The sequence below is a fragment of the Echinops telfairi genome, unplaced genomic scaffold (genome assembly GCF_000313985.2).
Source record: "Echinops telfairi isolate 266 unplaced genomic scaffold, ASM31398v2 ScPeMD7_4225;HRSCAF=4972, whole genome shotgun sequence".
Classification (NCBI taxonomy): Eukaryota; Metazoa; Chordata; class Mammalia; order Afrosoricida; family Tenrecidae; genus Echinops; species Echinops telfairi.
In genome coordinates this window covers 6026737-6033162 of record NW_022108124.1, presented here as the reverse complement: position 1 = coordinate 6033162, position 6426 = coordinate 6026737, and positions in this window count along the sequence as shown.

The following is a 6426-nucleotide window of genomic DNA, read 5'->3' as shown; positions in this document are numbered from 1 at the left end:
AGAAGCAGCCCTGCCCTCACATCTTTGGACACTGCTGAAGAATTAGTTCTATTGATGTGGTATAAACTAAATTAAATTAGGAAAGGCTCCACACTCCTCAATCTATAGGTATTCTCCTGTATATGAGTCCGAACACAGTGATATATTACCAGTTTCTTTTTTTTTAACCAATCTGATTCTTTTTATTTATTTGTTTGTTTAAATCATTTTATTGGGGGCTCATACAATTCTTATCACAATCCATACATATATCCATTGTGTCTAGCACATATGTACATTTGTTGCCATCATCATTCTCAAAACATTTGCCTTCTACTTGAGTCCTTAATATCGGCTCCTATGTTTCCCCTCCCTCCCCACTTCCCCCATATTACCAGTTTCTTAAGAAAACAGTTCTTTCCCACTGACCTTGAGACTTCCTCTCACTAGGCTCAAATTCAAACTGTCATTGAGTCCATGCCTACTCTCATAGTGATCCTATAGAACAGGGTAGAATTGCCCTGTGTTTGTTTCTGAAACTGTAACCTTTGACAAGCCTCATCTTTCTCCAAAGGAGCTGCTAGTGGTTTCAAACTTCAGACCTTGTGGTTAGCAGCAAAACATGTCAGATACAGATGATGCCCTCTGCTGAAAACGATGCCTTTAAAGATGTTAGCACCATGAATGAAATACAAAAATCTGTGAGTCCCTCTTTCCTTGGGAATAATTTTTGACAGAAAGTACCAAAATACCAATTATTTTTTGAAACGCATTCCCCTCATTCATGCCCAGCTATTCCAGATCATGATTAACTGTTTAAGAGCTTCACATAATTCACGTTCTCTCATGCCAGCTCTGGCGCCATCAATTAGCCCTCTTTTTGTTTTCTTGTAAAATGCTACATTAAAGAATGATTTATAGTGTTCCTTTGGGTAAATCCGTGCCTTATATGAACTCTAAATGACAACTACATGTATGACTCTCAAATGGTAACACTGGGTAAATCATCCCTAATAAAGAACATTGCTGGAGGCTTTGACTCCTTCCTTCCTACCTGCCTCTTTGCCTGCCTTTTCTTCTCTCCTTCTTAACGATCTTTTTTTGTTCCTTCTCTGGCTAAATAACTTCTTGAAGGCAGCACACATTAGCATGTCAGCCTTATGAATGGTTACCATGGTTGCCTCAATATGGAGTCATCGACCTCCCTGTGAGTTGCTTTTTGCTTCACTGGTGATGGAGAGCTCCCATATGCTAGAATGGGTGGTGATGTCAAAGGAAGTCAGTGTTTTCACTAAGGTTGAACACCATTCTTTACAATGTATTTCCCAACCTTTTAAGAATTTATTTTCCAATCACCTCTCCCTGTGAAATGTTAATGCCATAGACATGCTGCCTATTTGTGCCTATTTCATGACTCCTCAAATATTGTGATAACTAAGATTTTTATACCTTAAAGCACCAATATGTTCCCTCAGGAACCATATCAGCCTCTACTAAATATGCACATTCTATGAAAAGAATGAGTGAGAGCCGAGCATCTCCCATGAGGCTGAGTGCCGCGTTCCTTCTTTTTCCCTTGGGAGGAATCTTCACTTAATAGAAAAACTGAAGACGCATGATTCAGAGACATAGATATTGGTGCTGCCATTAACAGCTCTGTAATTATCCTCAGTCTTATTTCATAAGTGGTAAGAAGTGAGACCCTACTTGTCTATTAGTTTGTCATACTGGGATGGTTCCTGTGTTCCTGTGATGTCAGTGAGAGTTCAGATATCAACAGGGACAACCATGGTGGACCCATTTCGGCGCACCTTAGAGATGAAGACAGGCTAGGAAGGATCTGGTTATTTACTGCTAGAAAGCTTGGCCAGTGAAAGGTTATGAGTAGTGGAAGAATATTGTCTGATCTAGTGCTGGAAGACTAGCCTCTTGAGTTAAGGCAAACAAAATATGAGTATGGAAGAGCTACCTTCTCGAGAGTAGAGTCCGACATAATGAAATGGATGAAGGATTCAAAGCCTTCATTAACTGACGTGGCCTGACTCAAAATGAGAGGAAATAGGAGCAAACATCCACCAATAATTAGAATATGAAATGTACAATGTATGAATCAAGGAAAACGGGAAGTCATCAAAAATAAAATGCAATGCAAAAGATTAATATCCTAAGCATTGGTAAGCTGACATGAGCTGATATAGGCCATTTTTTAATTGGAAAATCATATGTTCTATGGTGTCAGAAATGACAAAGGGAGAGGACTGGCACTATATTATCATTAAAAGGAACATTTCAAAATCTATCCTGAAGTACAAGGAGGACAATGATCAGAAAATATCCATACATTTTTAGGAGAGATCAGTTAATGGGTCTACCGTTCAAATTTATACATGAACCACTAATGATAACTATGATGTAACCGAATGTTTTCACCAACGTCTGCAGTCCAGCAGCAGTCAAACACGTAATTAAGATGCACTGATAAATACTGGTGATTGGAGTGTGAAAGTTGGACACAAAACTTTCGAATCTTATGGCTTTGGTGTGGCATAGGCTCTGGAGATCATGTGATAGAATTTTACAAGACTAATGACCTACTCATTGCAAATGCTTTTTCCCCAAGAACTAATACATATGGACGTTCCCAGAGAAAACACACAGGAATCAAATCAATGACACCTATGGAAGGAGAAAATGGAGAAATGTATCAATCATCAATCAGAACATCAATCATCAATCAGAACAAAGCTAGGAGCCAAGTGCAGAACAGAATATCAATTGCTCATATGCACCTCCAATATGAAGCTGAAGAAAAATAAAACAAAGTTAGGACAGCTAAAGTATGATTTTAAGTATATTTCACCGGAATGTAGAGATAACCTCTATGTTAAACTTCAGATATTGAACATACGAGACCACATGGCTTGTAAGAGGGCACCAAGAACAGCATACGTGAAAAAAAGCAAGAATTATTGACCAGCCAGGGAAGAAGAAAAGCCCCATGGGGCGTCAGAAAAGATTTGCAAACTTGTTCTTGGTTGTCAAGTAGTTCAAGCCCAAAGAAGAACTGACAAAGTGAATTAGACGAACAGTAACATTCAAAGGCAACTCAAGAAGACAAAGCAAAGTTGTATAATAAAATGTTCAAAGACCTGAAATTAGAAAATCAAAAAGGACAATAACACATTTTCAAGTTAAAACATCTGAAATTAGTGTTCAAATCTTGATTTAAAATATCAAAGGATTCTATGAGCAAGCTATTGAATAATGCAGAAAGCATCAAAACAAAGATATAAGGAATACACAGTCATTGCACTAAAAAGAACTGGCCAATACTCAACCATTTCTGGAGGTAGCATATGATCTAGAACCAATAGTATTAAAGCAAGTCGTGCAAGCTGAACTGAAAGCATTAGCAAAAAGCATGGTTCCAAGAACTGACGGGATGCCAGTTGAACATTTTCAAATGAAAGAATTTAACACTAGAAGTTCTCACCCATCTATGCCAAGAGATTTGGAAAGACAGAAATCTGACCAACTGACGGAAAGTGATTCTTATTTATGCCATTACAATGGAAGATGAGTCAAAAGAATAAAGGAATTGAATGATATAATTGATATCACATGCAAGTAGAATTTTGCAGAAGATAATTCAAAAACAGTTGCAGTAGTAAATCCGCCGTCAGAAACCAAAGTCAAGTTCAGGAATAAAACGAAGTATATCAGATGAATCTTGGCTGAAAGCAGGGGGTACTAGATAGATGTTTAACGGTGTTTTATTGACAACACAAAGACTTTACACCTGTGGTTCTCAACCTTCCTAATGAGGTGACCCTTTAATATAGTTCCTCCTGTTGTGGAGACCCACCCAACCATAAAATTATTTTCATTGCTACTTCATAACTGTAATTTTTGCTACTGTTATGAATAGGACGACCCCTGTGAAAGGGTTGTTCAACCCGCAAAGGGGTCACAACTCACAGGTTGAGAAAGGCTGCATTAGACTGTGTGGATAAAGAAAAATTATGGATTACATTGTGAAGAATTGGAATCCTAGAGCACTTTATTGTGCTCATGCAGAACTTGTACATAGACCAATAGGCAGTTGTTCAAATGAACATGGAGATACCATGTTCATAATTTGAAATCAAGAGTGATGTGCATCAAAGTTGTAGTCTTTCAGCATATTATTCAATCAGTATGCTGAGCAAATAGTCAGAGAAACTGGACTATACGTGATAGCTGCATTAGGATTAAAGGAAGACTCACTAATAATCTGCCTTACAGCTCAACATAAAGAAAGACCCTCACAACTTTATCAATAAGCAACATTATGATAAACAGAAAACATTGACATTTTCAATGATTTCCTTTTATTTGGTTCCACAATCAAGGCTCATAGAAGCAGCAATCACGAAATCACAGAGCACATCGCACTGGGAAAATCTGCTGCCACAGTCCTTGAGGACTAAGGTGCACCCGCTCCAAGCTATGGTATTTTCAACCGCTTCATATGCTCACAAAAGCTGGAGTGGAAAGGAAAGATCAAGTAATTGATGTCTTTTAAATAAAGTCTTGGTATAATATATTACTATTCCTGGAATGGCAAAAAGAATTCTATCTTTTGTTGAAAGAATACAACCAGAATGTTCTTTGGTAACAAAGATGGCAAGACTTGGCTCACATATTTTGCTCATTATATTAAGAGAAACGAATCCCTGGAGATATATGTGATGTTTGGTAAAATACAATCTGAATTACTTCGAGTGGGAAATCAAGCACAATACCTGTTATAAATATGTAACATTCTAAGAATAAAGCATTTTATCCTTTCCTAATCATGCCCAATCAATGGAATTTTCTGGTTTGTAAAGAGCTATGCATTTGAACAGGTATGTGAGTCCTATTAGCACAGTAGGTTAAGTGTTGGGCTGCAAACTGCAAGGTAGACAGTTCAAATACACCAGTCACTCCATGAAAGAAAGATGAGACTGTCGCTTCCCCCAAAGATTTAAAATCTCAGAAACCTGTACAGGGTCATGGAGAGTCAGAACAGTCTTTACGGCAAGGCGTTATTGGGTTCATAAACAGGTATGTATAAGAAGTGTCAAGAGCCAGGTGACAGGCACAAAGCCAGCCTTCTTGGAATGTTCTCTGTGTGCCCTATGACCTCCTCTCTCCTTCTGATGCTGTCGTTCTGCTCTGGGAACGAACACGGGAGAGCAGGAAAGGCTGCAGAGGGTGTGTTGCAGTGCACTGTAATGAAGGGGATCCAAAGCCCCAGTGGCTCAGTGGTTAAGCGCTCAACTGATCAAAGGCAGGAAGGTGGTTGGAACTCACCATCTGCTCTACTTTTTCTTATAGGGTTGCTATGAGTCAGAGTTGATTCGACAGTAGTATGTTTATTATAAAAAACCAAATCAACAACACTTCGTAAATGAAGAAAACGGATACTCCTTTCTCCATTGGATAGAATGTACTTATGTAAGGGCAACGGCTAATATCAGGACCTGGTTGCACGTTGGTTCAGTGTTTGGCTGCTCCCTGAAAAGGTGGTGGTGCAAATCCAGTGCCAGCAGGAGCCAGGGCACCCTGATCCACTCCCGCTGGGATCACAGCGTGCGAAGCCCTATTGGGCAGTTCCTCTCTGTGCCATCCCACTGCCATACAGTCCGTGCTGACTCACAGTAAGGCAGAGGGCAGGGTAGAGACCCCCTTCGCGGTTCCTAGACTGTAACTCTTTGGGGGAGGCGAAAGCCCAGTCTTTCTCCCAAGAAGAGGTTGGTGGTTTCAAACTGATGACCTTTTGGATCCCAGCCCAACACATGACCACTATGGCAAAGGGTAACTCAGAATAAACTTGGTAGCAGTGGGTTTCTAAATCCTCTTGGCTCAAGCAGAAAGCAAAATTTTGAGAATGATGAGGGAAACAAATGTACAAATGTGCTTGGCACAATGGATGGATGTATGGATTGTGATAAGAGTAGTACGAGCCCCCAATAAAATTTTTTTAATTACAAAAAAAAAAGAACTGAGTACTGAATAAAACCAATAACATTTTGTATATTATTCTTAGCCCTATTTTAAGCATAAAGCAGGAGGAAGGATGGGGGATTTAAATTAAAGTAAAATCAGAGTTATCAAAATTCTTTCAGGACAATTTAAAAGTAATTTCCATAGAATAGTACATATAATGTAGCTTTTACTGGATTTTACTATTAACCATCGATTATGCCTTTCTTTTGTACTAGAATAAAGACATCTGAAGCTGATATACAAATCAGAAAATATATTAATCAAAATATGCTATGAATCGTCTGAGAGCCAGAGCTCAATGGTTTCTGGATCTTGTGAGAGTTCTGCCTTAGGGTATACAGTCTTATCACGTTTCTTTGGCTCATTTTAGTGGAAACTATTTAAGCTGTACATTTTTTCTTTGATTGGTTTCTC